Source organism: Dendronephthya gigantea, unplaced genomic scaffold (assembly GCF_004324835.1).
Source record: "Dendronephthya gigantea isolate DGI-Jeju-01 unplaced genomic scaffold, DenGig_1.0 000356F, whole genome shotgun sequence".
In the NCBI taxonomy this organism is placed as follows: domain Eukaryota; kingdom Metazoa; phylum Cnidaria; class Anthozoa; order Malacalcyonacea; family Nephtheidae; genus Dendronephthya; species Dendronephthya gigantea.
This window is the reverse complement of record NW_021163366.1, coordinates 41265-58935: the sequence shown is the minus strand read 5'-3', so window position 1 is coordinate 58935 and position 17671 is coordinate 41265. Positions and strand designations below refer to the sequence as shown.

Sequence of the window (17671 nt, the reverse complement as noted above, 5' to 3'; positions counted from 1 at the left end):
GCCTCATTTTCCGCAATCTTGGCTTTACTCATTAATCAGGGAAATCAGAGAGCTGGAAAAAGCTGAAATCTGAAACGCTAGTTACAGTCTAATTCGATTTCTTCGGATATTACTGATTACCAGTCTCTACTCGTTCAGCTTTCACGCATACGCATAACTAACAAAACCATCCAGCGCCGACCGTCCTGACATAAAATGTATGCATACATTAAACTAAGCAAGAACAACGAGAGTTCCGTGATGACTTATTCGCAAAGTTTTAAATCAGAGCAAATAGACACTTCCCGAATTTAAATTTCGCGCGAAACACAAAACACGAAAACGAGGCGGGCAATGACAATTCAGAATCAAAGATGGCGGCTTTGCCTCAAAGCTCCGAGGTTTTGTCCGATTTGTTCAATTTGAATGAGATCTACAAGGCAGAAAAGGAAGTCAATTTACTGAGAGATACTTATCCATCTTCTTCAAAAGCCCGGCCAAAGAAACAACTACATGGTGGGAGAGGAACGTCTTGCTGTATTCCAGGTTGTGGGAGTGCATTCTACGACAAATACAAAAACAAAACAAACATTGGTCTGTTTAAAATACCATCAGATAAATCATTGCGGAGAAAATGGATGTTGTTTGTTTCTAGATACCGTAGAGAGAGGCGCAGATAATTTTAAAGTTACAAATGCGACAGTCGTGTGTGAGTTTCACTTTAAATTCGACGAAATTTGTGTGTCTAAAGGTATTGGTCGAAAGACACTTGTCCATGGGTCAGTTCCTTCTGTTTTTAAAATAACTGAGGCATGTCAACACAAAAATGGTCGAACCCCGCCTGCTAAACGACTATTTGTGGAAACATCTGATGACAAAGAAAAAACAGGTTAATATTTATGTAGATCTAGAATATATAATTTATGACATTGCAAGTATTGCAGAACTACACTAAAATAGAATTTAGACAGATTTAATCAAATTTTGCCCACTGCAAGATCTATGGCAGCGTGTGGAGAAATGTTTCTCAATTGAAAATTGTCATCTCTCCAATATAGGCGAAAAGTCATATTAGTTCCTAAGTATTATACATATAGCCACAGCAATACACAGAGTAAAATAACAAAGCATGGAGCACCATGTATATATATTGTTTTCAGTTGGTCACTATAATGTAGGATCCACCCTGACTGTTTTATCTAAACATATTTAGAACCACCCCTCGGAACAGAGGTATTACAATCAATGGATCAGCACAATGTACCAGAAATAAGCTATGAAGAAGAAAATCAAAGCACATGTGAACAATGTCAATTTCTGTTAGAAAAAGTAGAATCCCTGGAGAAGGAAAATAAATCTTTACTCATGGAAAATAATGACTTGAGATTGGAGAACTCAAAAAAAAGAAGATCTAAAAACCTTTCAAGAAAAACATATCTACAAGTATGAAAATATATCTAAAGATAAGCATCATTTTAAGTCAGCTACTGGACTTGAACTGGAAGTGTTTGACCACTTACTTACTTTTTTGAATCCTGGAAATAATGGAGAAAATATAAAGTTTTATGATGCATCAAACAGAGAAAAAAGCAACACAACCCCATCTACTGCTACACCAAACAAGGAGACACCACAAAAGCGTGGTCCACGGCCAAACCTAATTCCTGTCAATCAACTCTTTTTAGTGCTTGTTTGGTTGAAGTGTGGATTTAGCCTATCCCATATAGCATGGTTATTTGATACCCCAAAGTCTACAGTTTCAAGATATCTTATTACTTGGATAAATTTCCTCTATTTTTCATTGGGTAGTCTACCAATATGGCCAACTAAACAGCAAGTGCAAGAAACAATGCCAGAATGTTTTAAAACAACTTACCCAACAACAAGGTGCATTATCGATTGCACTGAATTGTTTTGCCAATCACCATCTTCTTTGAGCATTCAAAGCAGTCTATTCTCACATTATAAACATCATGTTACTTATAAAGGTCTGCTTGGAATAGCCCCATCAGGAGCCATTACTTTCATCAGCCAATTATATAGTGGATCTGTTTCTGATAAAGAAATAGTAAACAGCAGTGGCTTGCTTAATAAGGAGTTGTGGGATAAAGATGATGCAATTATGGCTGACAGAGGATTTACAATTGAAGAGGAGCTAAGCAAGATAGGTGTACAATTGAATATACCAGCATTTTTGGATGGCCGAGAGCAGCTAACAAAAGGAGAAGTTAAAGAAAGTCAGTCCATTGCCTCTGTTAGAATACATGTGGAACGTGCCATACAAAGGGTGAAAAAGTTCAAGCAAATTCGAAATGAAATACCACTTGTACTACATGGCTCTATCAACCAGATATGGACAGTTGCATGTTTGTTGTGCAATCTGTTACCACCATTAATACAAAAAGAAAGTAACAAAGCACAACGTAACCCTGAAAAATAGGTTTTGGCCGTTTTGCTACCAGAATAGTATTATGATAAAGTACATACATCAATAGATGTTTTCAAGAAATTTAATAAAATACATTTTATTATTGTATTAATTCTGGAAGCATGTAGTTTTTGTAAAATGTGTTTAACTTCTTAATTAAGTTTTCAAAGTATTCCTCATCAAATTTGGTTCGTATTATAATCATACCTTTAAACGTATAGACAACAAAATCACAAAACTTTGCTTGTGATAACCCCATTGCCATTTGAATTTGAGAATAATATCCATTAGAATGATTCTTTTTCAAATATGGTTTACCATCATCAATACCAACATAGAATTTTGCATCAGAAACCATGTCATCTGGTGTACAATCTCGCTTTGACTTAGGGCACTTAATTTCTATTAAACCAATTTGAGGATCATGTTCATTGTCATTGACCAATCCATCTGGGCTTGCTGCAAGCCAAAACAAATTTGGCTGGATTACTATACCGGTTTCACGCACAGTAATCTTCCTGTGAAATTTATGGCATAGTACATCTGAATATTTTTCTCTAGCGACAGGTTCATTCATAGAACCATGCTTGAAATTCTCTTGAACACTCGGTGGGAGCTCTGGTAGATCCTTAGGATATAAAATAGATTAACCAATGTTTTATGGTTGCGTTTTCGAATAAAAACTGAATGGGCATTTGTAGAAGTGATTCTCGGTTTGCGTAGCTCCATCCATTTGGGATTTTTACTTTGATTTGTTGTTTCTCTCTCAAGTTTTAATGCTTCTTCCATAGAAACTTGAATTGATTCCAAGTATGATGATTCATTTTGACTTATATTCCAGTCTTTTGGAATTAATTTATCATTTTCACTGATGCAAACCAGTGGTAAACCTGGCATCTTGCCATCAGAAGTAGTGGAAATACTTCTGCTACTTTCCTTAATGTTGGACAATATTCCAAAATTAAACATGACAGCTTGTAGTTGGTATGAAAGTGGTGAACCAACAGCAAATTCACCATATCTTGTTCTTGTGTAGGTGAGTGTTTCACTTTGCTGTAGACATTGAGCAAAAGCAATTTTTTGGTTTACTGTCACTAAAGACATTTGTAGTACTTTGTTCTTTTCTCAAAATCGTCCTTACTGTAATTCAATCTTGGGTCATAAGCGGTACATTTGATCCCTTTTGAAGTTACCGACTTTTGAATACTTGTATTCATCACAGGTTCTTTAACATGTGAAGTGTTTTGTCCAGGTACACCCCATTTCCTTAGTGCACTTGTACATGCTTTCTCGTCAGGTACAAACTGCAATCCGTTCAAAGAATACTCTGCTAGTTGTAGCAGAAGTGCCATCACATGGTTACAGTAACCGCTGTTTCCAGCAGGACAATTACAATGGGCTTTGTCAACATTTCCAGTAGTAGAATTGATATAAACAATAACAGAACGCGTTACTTTTTTCATGCTAGCTCTGCATTTACATTTTACGGCAAACGCTGTTTCTGTTTTTGCAGTAAAAACAGAGTCTGACGACAAGTATCGTTCCTCTTTCAATTTTCTACCTCTCGCGAGTGTTTTTGATATCGCAGCGCCTTTTTGTTTTCCACTCTTTAACCTATGTTTTTCAATTTCCTTTATTGTAAGATGTGGGAAATCTTTCAAAGATTTACCCCAAAATAGCTCAACGGGCATTTCCTTAACATTTTCTGCATTTTGATCATTTTCTTTCAACGCAATGCTACTAGCAACTGGCTCGCCCTCAGGCAAAGCCGCCATCTTTGATTCTGAATTGTCATTGCCCGCCTCGTTTTCGTGTTTTGTGTTTCGCGCGAAATTTAAATTCGGGAAGTGTCTATTCATTTTTCTTAGAGTAGAATAACAGAATTACAGGTAGAATATTCAGCCCAAATGTAGTCGAAATCGGGCTTAAGCTTTTAAATATAGAAATATCACATTAGATATTAAATATTACATTTTAGAGGGTGTGATGCTGGTCAATATAGGGATAAGTTTAGCTGTTGAGGTGCATAAACTATGCAAACTACAAAATTTTATCCTGTCATGATTTGGAACACCTAAAAATAAATAATGCCGGTTTATGGTCACGGGGATTGCCTAAATCATTTACTGTCGCGTAAGCTGCGCCACTGATCATTTAAGTCATTTGAGTGGCTACGCCAATGATTCATTTAACTGATTTGAAGTATTTGTATCTATGATTTGTTACTTAATATTATGCAAAAAAGTGGACACTGATTTGAAATTCAAATTCCGAAAATATATTATGTATTAATATAATTCTATAACATTCCTCAAGTCTGTTCAATAAATTGAAACATTGTTTATTTATACACGGTACTGTTTAGCATTTGGATTTGATTCAGTTTAGTAATCTAAACGCGTATAAATACATTTCAAGACTTCTATTTTTGACGCCATTTTGGTCACAAAAAGTAGATACTTTTAGGCCGTGGGATGAGCATCGAAAAGATGCAATTCCGTTGCATCCCTCGTGGAACTACGTAATTTTTACATGAATCAATAGATAAAAACTTACTTTATCAGAATCCGTCGCTCCCCAAGTGAAACAGGTGCACAATTCGGAAAAAAATCCCTCCAAAGTTTGCTAATTTCGCGTTTCGAAATATTCGAACCGCCATTGTTTTAATAGCAAATACGCATGCGCATGTCGGCCAAAGTCGCACTGCGCACGCTCACACAGGAAAAATGGATTTTCCCTATGGGTTTTCCCCGATTTCCCGCGTGAAAACAACAAAATAAAATCACGGAATAAAGATTAAACCTTGTAATATTAACGAATAAATACACACACATCAAATATTGTTTAAAACACATTGTACATTTTGCTTGCTGGTATGCTAAATCACTTCAATTCATTGGCTATTGTTTCAAAATACCGTTTTACGTTAACATCGTAATTCATTAAAAATTGCGTCAGGTAAAAAACCCACCTGTATCAAACAGGATGGAGAATATATAAATATACATACAACTCACACAATCAAGGGACAAGTTAAATATTTCGCTTAACTATAGCCTTCACATCACTAACAAAGCCTGGAGGAATAGCAGAATCCTTGGATATATTCATCTGTGCAAGGGCAGTCTCATGGCACAATACAAATGAGTGTGACATGCAATGTCCAAAACCACTCAATAGAAAAATTACTGAGGCTGAACCTGTCAGTTGTCTAAGTGTCATGGCAAGTGCTATGCTCTTGGGTGTAGGATTCCTTCCCCCAGATACTAAATTCACAAGGTCTTGTACAATTGATGTTAGTTTGGCACTGTTCTTGCCCTCAATTGGCACGTACTCACTTAAAGTTGGCTCTGAATAGAATCACAAATCCAAGCCAATACATTAAAAAGTTCACATGGAACCACTTTTTGCACATTATCCATTGTCAAATCAGATGCCAATGGTGGCTAAGGAAGATTTAGTTTTGGTATTTCTTGGACCTTTTGGCAAAGAATCAATGCAGCATTGTATAGAATTTGTAACTCATTGACTTTAGAATTTCCCTCAGTTTCTGTGGAATTCAGATCATCATCATCAATGGTATAGCTTTCTTCATGCATCAAAGTCTTCATCGTTGTTTTCTGACTAGTTTGACATGTTCCTCAACCAATTTGGAAGAATCCAAATTTTCCACATTTACAATCTCGCTAACATTTCTCATTTTCGGTACATAGAACACAAGTTGGGGATAACTTTTCATCAGTCTTTATTTGGATGAAGCTCTATATTTGGATGCATCCACATTCTCTGTGTCCTTAGCAATGATAACAAATTTCTCCAGCAAATCTTTCATATACCTTATTTGCTTAAATTTGCATAACTTCAGTGTCGATCACTTTCTTACAGAAGACATCATAAGACTTCTCATACACTGATGTAGATCTTTCAGTCTCCAATTGCTTTTTTGCCTCTCTGGTGAGAAATTTTATATAATTGTAGTAACAAACTTTGTGATAGAGGACTTCCAGTGCTACACAGTCTTTCCCCCGGATTCGCATGATTATCTGTTCATCATTCCTTTTCTCCACAGCTGTATGTAGAAGACCAGCATCAATTGTTTCTGCCAACATGAGTGGGGTTCTTCTCTTCTTAGTTACCTGGTGTGAACAAGATATTTTAAAACCAAACTCGAGAATGCTGTGCTACTAGTGCACATTGCACTAGTATAATTATATCTATCAAAATGATCATGCATACCTTGTCTAGTGAGAACCAAGAGGCGTCTCTTCCACAAACAATACATATCTCTGGAAGTACGTGCTCGTTTCTTTTAGGCAGGGTCGTATTAACGTCTGCGACTGATTGGCGTGTATTTTTTCGCCTTGGTTCCATTGGTTCCACTTCTACATGTATTTCTTCGGTAGAAGTTACAGTTTACAGTTTTAGAGCTTTCTTCTTTTCGCTTTTGTCTACAGATCTTCTCTTCATCACAAAATCTCTTCCAGTATTTCATATGATGGTGCCATTCTAAGTTAATGTCAGGGTTCTTTTCCATGTATGAATTGACAGATCCGTCATCGATGTTCGCGTACGATTTCTTAGCTATTTCTGCTTGTTGACATTTGAGTTTAACCCATTTAGACCTACACTCAAGAAATTTCTTAAGCTTTTGGCGTGTAACTTTGCAAAGTTGCTCCGTAACGCCATTAAAATGAATAAAACATGAGGATATTCGAGTTTTATAAATATCTTCAGCCATTATTATTTTGCATAACTAAGCGTGTTTCCACTTCGAAGCATGTGCGTGCTTATGCGCGTGCGCAGTGCGACTTTGGCTGACATGCGCATGCGTATTTGCTACTAAAACAATGGCGGTTCGAATATTTCGAAACGCGAAATTAGCAAACTTTGGAGGGATTGTTTTCCCAATTGTGCACCTGTTTCGCTTGGGGAACAACGGATTCTGATAAAGTACATTTTTATCTATTGATTCATGTGAAAATTATGTAGTTCCACGAGGGGTGCAACGGAATCCGTTTTCTAAGCATCTTTTGGATGCTCATCCCACGGCCTATTTACAATTACTTAATAGTTTCCGTTTTTAGATGGCCTGACCCAAACACGCGGGAATATTACGAGAGTTAAGAAAAGCGCGCGAAACACAAGCCGAAGGCGAAAGAAAAGGCTTAATTGTTTTATAGAATAAAAACGACAAGGTCTGAATTTAAATTTAAACTCCTTAAGACTTTAAATTTCCGTGTTTGGATGGCCTGATCCTGTATCGATTTGTGATGAACTGCAGTTTAATTTTACCAAATTTTGTTAAAATTCTAGTATTTGTGACGTCTATTACTCGCACCATAGCTACATAAATTTTTGGCTATTTAGCAGATTGCGACAATTCACTTTTCGTATTTCCTAGGCCGACACATGTAACATGTCACAGCTTAAAATAAATATATCGCGTGTAAAAAGGAATTTGTTAATTTTATTATTGTTATTATAAGTGGGTTTATAAAAACGTTCAATAGCTTAAGCTAAATTACAACGTTCCACAATAAAAATTTAAGCTATACTAAGTACATCTGAAATTACCTGTATAAAAATGAATTATACAAGTCTATAGGCTGGGCTAATGGACAAGAAGTATAATTATATAATTCATGACTATATTTTTGCACATACACAGCATGGATTTTAACCATTAAAAAATGGGCGAGGCCCATTGGCAATAAACTGATCATTGTATCACTGAACAGTTTAATGCATAAGAATAAAGAATGATCAGTAGTTCATTGTCAATAAATTGTCTGACGTAAATTAAATCCAACTGTAGATTATATTCATTTCATAAAGAGTAAATATATACATATACATATATATATATATAAATATATATATATATATATATATATATTATATATATATAATATATATATATATATATATATGTAAGGTGTATTTGTTCTTCTGCACAAGTATGACCAACCGGGCAAGCAGAAAATTCTACTTGACCGCGGTGGGAATCGAACCCGCGACCTTTGCATTTCTAGAACGATGCTCTACCGTCTGAGCTACAAGGCCAAGTTGGGAACGACTGTGATTTGGTTAAGTTGTTATTGACAATGCGGAGTTTCGTCCTTTTACATGTCGTTATGCAGTTACATCTGCAAATACACCTTACATATATATATCCACAAGTGAACACATCGCTCAATTGAGAGCAAAAACGTACAAATATATATATATATATATATATATAATATATATATATATATATATATATATATATATATATATATATAGTCTGTATATATATATATTCTGTGTAGAAGAATATATAAATATATATATATAATATATATACGTATATATATATATATATATATATATATATATATATATATATATATATTATATAATATAGATATATAGATATATACTGTCTTTGTCAAAAAGGTTGTCCTGAGCAAGTATATGTATATATCGATCACGTGACATTATTGTGCATCAACACGCGTGGGATTGTACAAGCGTGTTAATTGCGAGTTCGAGTACACACGTAAAAACGCACGAGTTGTAACAAGCCTGCAGCAAGCTTGTCGCAAGCTCGTTTCAACAAGCTTGTTGCAAGATTTATTCGCACCGCTTGTCCCAAGTTGTTGTGACGGACGTGTAGCAAGTTGTTGTCAGACTTGTAGCAAGTTTGTTGTGACAATGCTGTACCAAGGTTGTTGCCAACAAGCTTGCTACAAGTCTGACAACAACTTGCTACAAGCTTGTTGAACTTGAGCCGTTCCAAGCTTGTTATAACAAGGCCCTTACAAGCTTGTCGCGACAAGCTTGCTGCAAACATGGCCACGCATTAAATCTCGCTTTAAAACACGCGTGTTTTCCCGGAGATTGTGAAACAAAGAACAAACAACACAAAGTTTGATGTAAAAATCATATTATTTTAAAGACAAATTCAAAGGTTAGCAATTAAATACAAACTTCACATTTGAAGTACCAAAATTACTAAAGGCTCAGTACAAGAACATATTATGTATTTTCCTTTCTGAGTATATAGCCTAATAATCAGTTCGTAAGAAAAGTTTCTTTGCATTCATATGGTAAAAATTAACTGGTGCATGAATATTCTTGTATAATACCAGTATTTCAGTCACTTGTTGAATTGACTTCGTCATCCCAAGAATCAACAGCTAGCTGCACCTCTTTCCTATAATTCACTTTGTTTGATACGACTTTCCGGCCAATACCTCAGTTTAGCTACAGTTTGATAATCAAATTCCTATAAAGTATAATATACAATGGCTTCAGGAATCAGTTACTTTAAAAAATATGCAAATATTTTTGAGGAAACTGGTTTGCAAATACGTTGAGGAAACTCCATCCTGTCTGCGGTGGCGAGGGTCTTGCTTGCCATCCAAGTCTAATGTCAAATAAGTAATGTACAAATACTTTATTACCATAATACGTAAATATATATTATTATTTCTAATCAGAGCATGATAAAAACATACGCACAGATATTAAAAATAGGAAATTTTGCACTTTACCGCACACCTACTCGTCATTAAAATATTTGAATTATTGAATACAAAAAACCGGCAAAGTTTCGATTTTGATAAATATCCACAGAAACTAACAGTTCAATGTTTATAAAAAGCAATAAATTCAACAAATATTTTAAAAACTATATAGTTTTAAAAGGCTAGCTTGTGTACTATAATAAATTGTGTTGCCGGCGTTGTGTACGCCATATCAAATATTTGGATGAATTAAACGCACATACCTTTATTAAAACGTCGAACTGTAGTATTCTTCAAAACTTTTTTAAGTTGCCCATCCGTTTTAACTGATATTTCAACGTTTATTAAACTTTTAAAGGCTTAAAAAATCAAAGGTTTTTGCACAAAGATAGCTCAATGACCAGGTGAATCAGTGAACTCTTGAAAAGAGCAGGGAAATTTGCAAATATACTGACGTATATTTCAACCAATAAGATCACTTATACATAGTTTAAACAGAGTCTGAACCTATGAGATTACTCCGTTGAAATCGTCACTTCCTCAACGTTTCAACGGTTATAGATATCCTTGAAACAAGGAAATGTTCATCTGTAATGTTTTTAAGGAATTCGGATTCTTTTCAAATCTTATTACTAAAAGAAGTTATGAACTTCGTTGCAGAGTGTTAAAGTGTTTAAAAGCTCGTTGATCTTGCTTTTGCCATTTGATGAATGGCAATGATCAATAAAATCATATTTGGCCCAGTTCAAATTGATTTTGTTGTTATCGGAAAACTTTTGCCGTTAACAATGTCGCTACAACTTGTTGGACATGGCCAGAAATTGCGGACATGGAATATGCAGATTGCCGTAGCAAATTTGCATATCTGTTCAAATATTATTCGTTTGCAGAACTATAAATTATATTGCGCATTCTTAAATTTTGCAAAATTTAAGAAAATCATTGCATCTTTGCTATTTGCCCTGGTTGTTTCTTGTAACTCGTGTCATATTGAAGATCCTGAGGTAATATTTTGCTGGCAAAGGTTTATGTCGGCTCTGCATTTTTATTTTATTTCTACGCTATTACGGTTTTCGTTTTATATGGTATTCAACGTGATAAATGACCAAAACTTTGTTTTGAAAATGCAGAACGAATATTGATAAAACATTTTGAAATACTATATAAAAATATTAAGATTAACTTGCTCTGCAACGAGCAATTAAGGCAAATTATAATCGACCTACCTAAAGGTGTATTTTTAGCGTTTAGTACTGTGCACATTACAGTTTACTATAAACTCACGAAGCTTTATTTTGACACCATATGCAAATTTAGGCGGAAGTAGAATGTTAACTATGTCCGAATTTTCTGGCCATGACTGTCTTGTTACAGCATTGTCACGCGCAGCCTTCGTACAAGCTTGTTGTGACAGGCTTGTTACAACTTGATGACTATAACAACTTGTCAACAAGTTGCTCCAACAAGCTTGGTACAGCTTGTTGTCGACAAGCTTGGAACAAGTTGTTCCAACAACTTGCTACAAGTCTGCAAGCCAACAAGTTGTAGCAAGCTTGATGTCAACAAGCTTGCTACAACCTGTTGTCTCAACAAGCTTGTTACAACTTGTCAACAAGCTTGCTACAAGCTTGTTGAGCTAACAAGTTGTCAACAAGATGTGAGATTTTTAGGTGTGTATAGCAAGGTGAACGATTAGAAAATGCCAAGACCATATTCGGATGATTTAAGTTGGAGAATGGTTTATCAACGACTGTTCTACGAAAGAATCATCGACGAAATTGCAGCACAGCTATTTGTTTGTTCAAAAACCGTCTATCGTACTCTCAGCACCTTTTGGAACACGGGTGATCGATGTGAAGCCTTGCCGTATGGGTCGCCCAACAGCGAGCGCATCTTTATTCCCACAAGAAGAATATATTATCATGGACTGTTTACTGCGATGCCGCAAATACAGTTGAATGAGATAGCAAGCTATATGTAAACCTCTTCAATAGGATTCAAATCAGGACTGTCGTACACTCGATCTACAACTTCTTGTACATGATGTGTTGGGTGGTTATCTGTTAACAAATATGCGTATTACTAGTTTTAGCAGTTGTATCTTTGTGCATCAACAAATTTTGTTTAAACAGATATCAATAGATCAAAACATGATCACGAATTCAGTCATCCCTTGAGACATATGTTAGAACAGCGAATTTGCATTAATTATATTCAAATCTCAACCATATAACGAGAACGGATCGCGGGTTTTCCCCATCAAATCGATTTATAGCTGGTAAAAGCTGTTCATCAAGAAAATGGATAAAGGAGCGTGTTTCAAATCTTTCTTCGAGATTCTTCAACAAACAGTTCGCAAGAAGTCCATCACACGATATTGCCGAAATAATGGAATAGCGCGGTATCCACCGTGCATAGCTATAGTCGCTCACAACAGGCGGTATCCCACGAGCACTATATCCATATTGCTGAGCAATTCGTTTATTCTTAAAACGTAGAACCAAATAAATAAGAGATCTACTAGTTTGTGCAATCCAGTTACAGTAAGGTATTATTTAGTACATACAATGCCTGCTTCATCGAGGAAAACGAGCAGGTTTGGGTCAAAAAGGCTGATTTCGGCCATGAATTGTAGCCTAATATCGTTTCTTCGTTGAAGGGCAATTCTCTGTATCTGAAAAAGAAAATCTGGCTTGAAGAGTTGATAAAGAACAACTAGAAAAGGTGGAATGGCTTGCGTCTTATTAATATAGTTATATGATTTCCAGCGTGCGGTATTGACTATTGAGTATATATTCCAACTTAAATAATGTCATAATGTTCGTACCTTTTTGCGTGTTATTCCAAGTCTATAGAGAGCTCGGCACAGTGTCTCCGGGCCAAATGCAGAGACAGTAGCATTAATGATATAGCTTGCTATCTCATTCAACTATATTTGCGGCGTTCGCAGTAAACAGTCCATGATAATATATTCTTCGTGTGGGAATAAAGATACGCTCGCTGTTGGGCGACCCATACGGCAAGGCTTCACATCGATCACCCGTGTTCCAAAAGGTGCTGAGAGTACGATAGACGGTTTTTGAACAAACAAATAGCTGTGCTGCAATTTCGTCGATGATTCTTTCGTAGAACAGTCGTTGATAAACCATTCTCCACCTTAAATCATCCGAATATGGTCTTGGCATTTTCTAATCGTTCACCTTGCTATACTCGAACTCGCAATTAACACGCTTGTACAATCCCACGCGTGTTGATGCATAATAATGTCACGTGAAGTATATATATATATATATATATATATATATATATATATATATATATATATATATATATATATATATATATATATATATATATATATATACTATTCAAACCAACAAAGCATACACGCTCCTAAATTATCATCCGTTTTCAGCTTTATATGATGTTAAACTTGATATTAATCATGTTCAAACTGCTTCGTGCAGCGTCAGCATAAAAAATCCGGCATGTTTTTTGCCCACTTTTTTAACCCGAAACATTAGAAGCAAGTCCTTCAGGAATTATTATATTGCTCGATGGTTTAAAGATCTAATAAATGACCTCTCTCAATAAAATTCCATACAAGTTTTGATACTGCTTGAAGTGTTACTGCAAGCTGAGTGCAATTAATTTCGTTCGTTTTATTCTTTCCTGATATTCTTTTAGTTTACAACGGTTTAAATCATAAAGCTTTCTTTTATTTTGTCTTTTCGAAAATTAACAACAACAACTCGTGTGTAATCAATTAAGTACTTTTACTTCACGAGCTGCGCACGTGATATACAACTTAACGCAAAAGCTACACAATACGTTACACTCCCGGCGTTTATCACTCAGGCATCTGATCAAATCTATAACAAAATAAGAAGTTAATAATATAGACTGTCATGAGTTCGACTCATTTCCTTATTTTCGTCTTTGTTCGCCTTGAATTGCAGCTCTTCGTCTTGGAGGTCGTATTCGCGTTAACCCATATGAAGTTCGAGAAGAACGAGGTGTTGGATAAGGCGTTGCAGAACAGTTATTCTTCCTTGCTGTGAATTCATGACTCTGACCTTCGCTGAACGTGTTACGCCATCATTACTCTTCATTAACTCTTCAACCTTGCCCAACTTCCAAAAAATCCGTGGAACGCTCTCATTTTTTATCACAACTATATCACCAACGGATATGATCTCTCGTGAAGGACCATGAAATGCTGATGAAACTTCTCTAAGACTAACGAGATATTCATTTCTCCATCTTTTTACGAATTGATTCAAAAGAAGTCTATGATGCTTAGATTTCTTCGTCAGCGACTTACTAGTGCTCATAACTTTGAAATGTTTTTTATTCGGAAGCACGGATATCTTTCGTCCATAAATGAAATCTGAAGGTGTAAGGGGGTATAAGAAACTCCTTCGTGATCGTCGTAGATGTATGTTAAGGGTCGATTATCAATAGTGGTCTCAACTTCAATTATGATTGTTCTCAAAGCTTCAAAATTCAACGATGTTCTTCCTAAAACTTTCTTCAAACACCGGTTCAAAAAACCACCATGCCATGGTGTTTTTTCTGTAATGTATTGCAATGATACGCCTTTACTAACAAGAGCTCTTTGTACTTCAGGCGATCTTACTATTTGTTGTACTTCTTTTGAAGCAGCCTTGAACGTTTTCGCGTTGTCAGGTAATAAGAATGCAGGTGGGCTTCTCTGCGCCGCAAATCGTCAAAAAGGCTTGTAGAAATGACTCTGTCGATAAGCTATTGAGTTCTAAATGAACCACCCTTGTACTCTGACATGTGAAGAGGCAGATATAAGCCTGTTGTGTCCCATTAGCATCTTTAACATAGAGCGGACCAGCAAAATCTATTCCGGAATTAGTAAATGAGGGATCCTCACTAACTCGCCCACACGGAAGTTGCGGTTTACAGTTTCTCGACCACGAGATACCCAAATTCTCTCACGAATGCAGCTCAATGTTCCGCGTATACCATCGTGTTGGACCCTTTCGTGGCACTCGCGTACAAGTAACTCAGTGAAATGATGTTTCGTGGGCATAAGTCTTGGTGTTTTTGAATCATCTGAGAGTTTTGAGTTCGATACTCTCCCTTCGCATCGTATAATTTGGTCTTTGTCGATGAAAAGTCGCAGTTGCTTAACCAACTTGTTTAATCGACCATCTTTCAGACATGAAAGTTGTTCTACAAATGATTCGTTCTGAACAGATCTAAACCAAAGTTTTTCGGCTTCGCGTAATTCCTCGGCTTGCAACTCTCTCGTACATGGACAACGATGCTTTTGAGATCTCTTAACAAAGCGAGGCACCCTTGCTGTAACACGCAGCAACCTGGCTATCGAACTGTAATGCGTGACATCAATAATCTTCTCCACATGTACTGATAAAACGGTAGTGTTTGCGTTGCTTGTAAGAGTGTGAATCAGATTAGGAGGATGCTTGATAACCTCGTCATCGGCTAATTCATCATTGAGTGTCCTTGACGGTGTTGTCGGCCATTCATCACTTGATAACTTAAGAAAATAAGGACTTTCCACCAGCTCTCGTTGTAAACTAGATATTTTCCAGATCATCCGCGAGAGGGCAAGTCGGCGGGATTTAAATTGCCAGGGCAATGTCTCCAACTATCTCTGTCCGTTAGTTCACGTATTTCTTGGACTCGATTCTGAATATATTTCTTCCAATTCTTGTCGTTTTGGAACCAACATAGCGTAGTAAGTGAATCCGTCCATACGAAAACAGCGTCGATTCTCAATGTTTTCAGAGCTTGTAATATTGAGCTGACCAATGGCGATAAGATTAATGCCCCCCGAAGAGCTCCAAACGCGGAATGGATTGTTTATGTAGCGGTGCTACTCTAGTTTTCGCCGCAATAATCTCGATTTCGACAGTACCATTAGCATGTACGGACCTAATATATACGACAGCAGCATAAGCTCTTTCGGAAGCGTCAGAAAAACCGTGTATTTCTTCACGTTGAATTTCTTCAGAGGGCTTGAAATAACAACGTGGAACACTTAGATCGATTAACGGAGTTTATTTAATATCTCGGTCCATTTGGACAAAATCTCGCCGTCCAGGGGGTCATTCCAATCTACGCTCTTGTTGCAGAGGATCTGAAATAGGATTTTCATGTTGATTATGAAAGGTGACAGCAGTCCGAGCGGATCGATCAAACACTTTCGCAGCTAGTTTTAAAACGGAACGCTTCGTTTTTGGCAGGGACTTAGAATAAGTGAGTAACTCGGTTGTATTGCATTGAAGTTCGTCTGTATGAACGTTCCAATTCAATCCAAGGATCTTCACTGTTTTGTTTTCTTCCGAGGTAGATTATTCGGTTTTGCGTGGTTGTAGAATACTGTTCTCTTCCCTTGACTCGTTACTCCCGGCGTTGCATGATGGTGAGAGATTCCCTGATTCGATCCAATCTCTAAGATCCTTGGAGTTAGTGTTCCATTTCCGAAGGGGAAAACCTCCCTTACTGATTAATTCTTTCGACGACTCATATACTTTAAAGACTTCTGAATCAGTAGACGCACCACCAGCAAAACCGTCGACACATAAGGAGTTCCTTAGTAGATTAACGAAGTCAGGATCGGACTCGGAATGTAATGACAAATGATGATCCACTGTACCAGACAAAATGGCTTGACTAGGTTTCAATCCGAATGGCAGACGACGAAATTGATAATGCTTTATTTCAGGGAATTCCTTGTTGATGTCATCAAACCATAGGAACTTAACCATTTTACGGTCGTGTGTGGCAATGTTGATCTGGTGGAAGGCTTTCTCGATATCGGACGTTAGTCCAATAGGATGTTCTCGAAAGCGTACGATAATGTCAAATAATAGGGGCACAGAGTTGGATCCTTTCTCCAAGGAATCATTTAACGAATTATCATCTTCAGAAGGTTTAGCCGAACCGTCAAAGACAATTCGTAACTTCGTTGTCTCTTTAACTTGCCTGACGACACCATGATGAGGAAGAAAGTACCCAGAAGTTTGCTCCTCACCTGTCTGCTCGACAATACTAACACGTTCTTGCTTGCAGATGATTTTATCATAATCTTGAAATAATATTTTGTCCTTGGTTAATCTAGACTGGAGTTGCCGCAATGGCTTTAGACACATATGATTCCCAGTATATTTTGGTAAAATTTGGAAAATTTTAGGTAAAGTATATTTTGGAACTGTAGAAAAGGGACTGAGGGAGCTCAATTACAGCTGGAGCACCATTGAAAAACTGGCTAAAGATAAGCAGGGTTGGAAAGATTTCGTTCCTGCCCTATGTGCCACATAGGCATGATGGGCAGTAAGTAAGTAATATTTTGGTACATTTTCTTCTTTTCACTTCGTAACGACCTTCCTGTTCCTTGAACTGAACATTACGCACGAAATTTAGCTCATCAGGTTCAATCTCTTCTTTGATTCCAATTGCATCTGTTTCCCAAAAATTTCGTATCACTTCTGTAAGGTCATCGGTGGAATCGTTGTTTGCCATGAATGGGGGAACCGAATGGGGAATCGTATTGTCAATTACCAAATTTGCAACAAACCGATTCGAAAAACACGCATTATGAGCAGTTGGACCCGATACTAGTTATCCAAACAGGCTGTTGATCGTAACTGGGCCTCCTTCACCACGTACAATTTCTCCTGAGATAAGATCCAAGTAGTAATCGGAACCAACCAGTATATCAATATCATTTTTAGTGATTTCTGCATGTTCCAAG

The 17671-nt window shown here is 36.7% G+C and overlaps 1 protein-coding gene across 1 annotated transcript in view; it reads left to right on the top strand.

Annotated features, from left to right (window-relative positions):
* Positions 1-17671, top strand: part of LOC114542486 (neuronal acetylcholine receptor subunit alpha-5-like) — a 40994-nt gene that overhangs the window by 19464 nt on the left and 3859 nt on the right. The gene's annotated exons all lie outside the window — the stretch shown is intronic.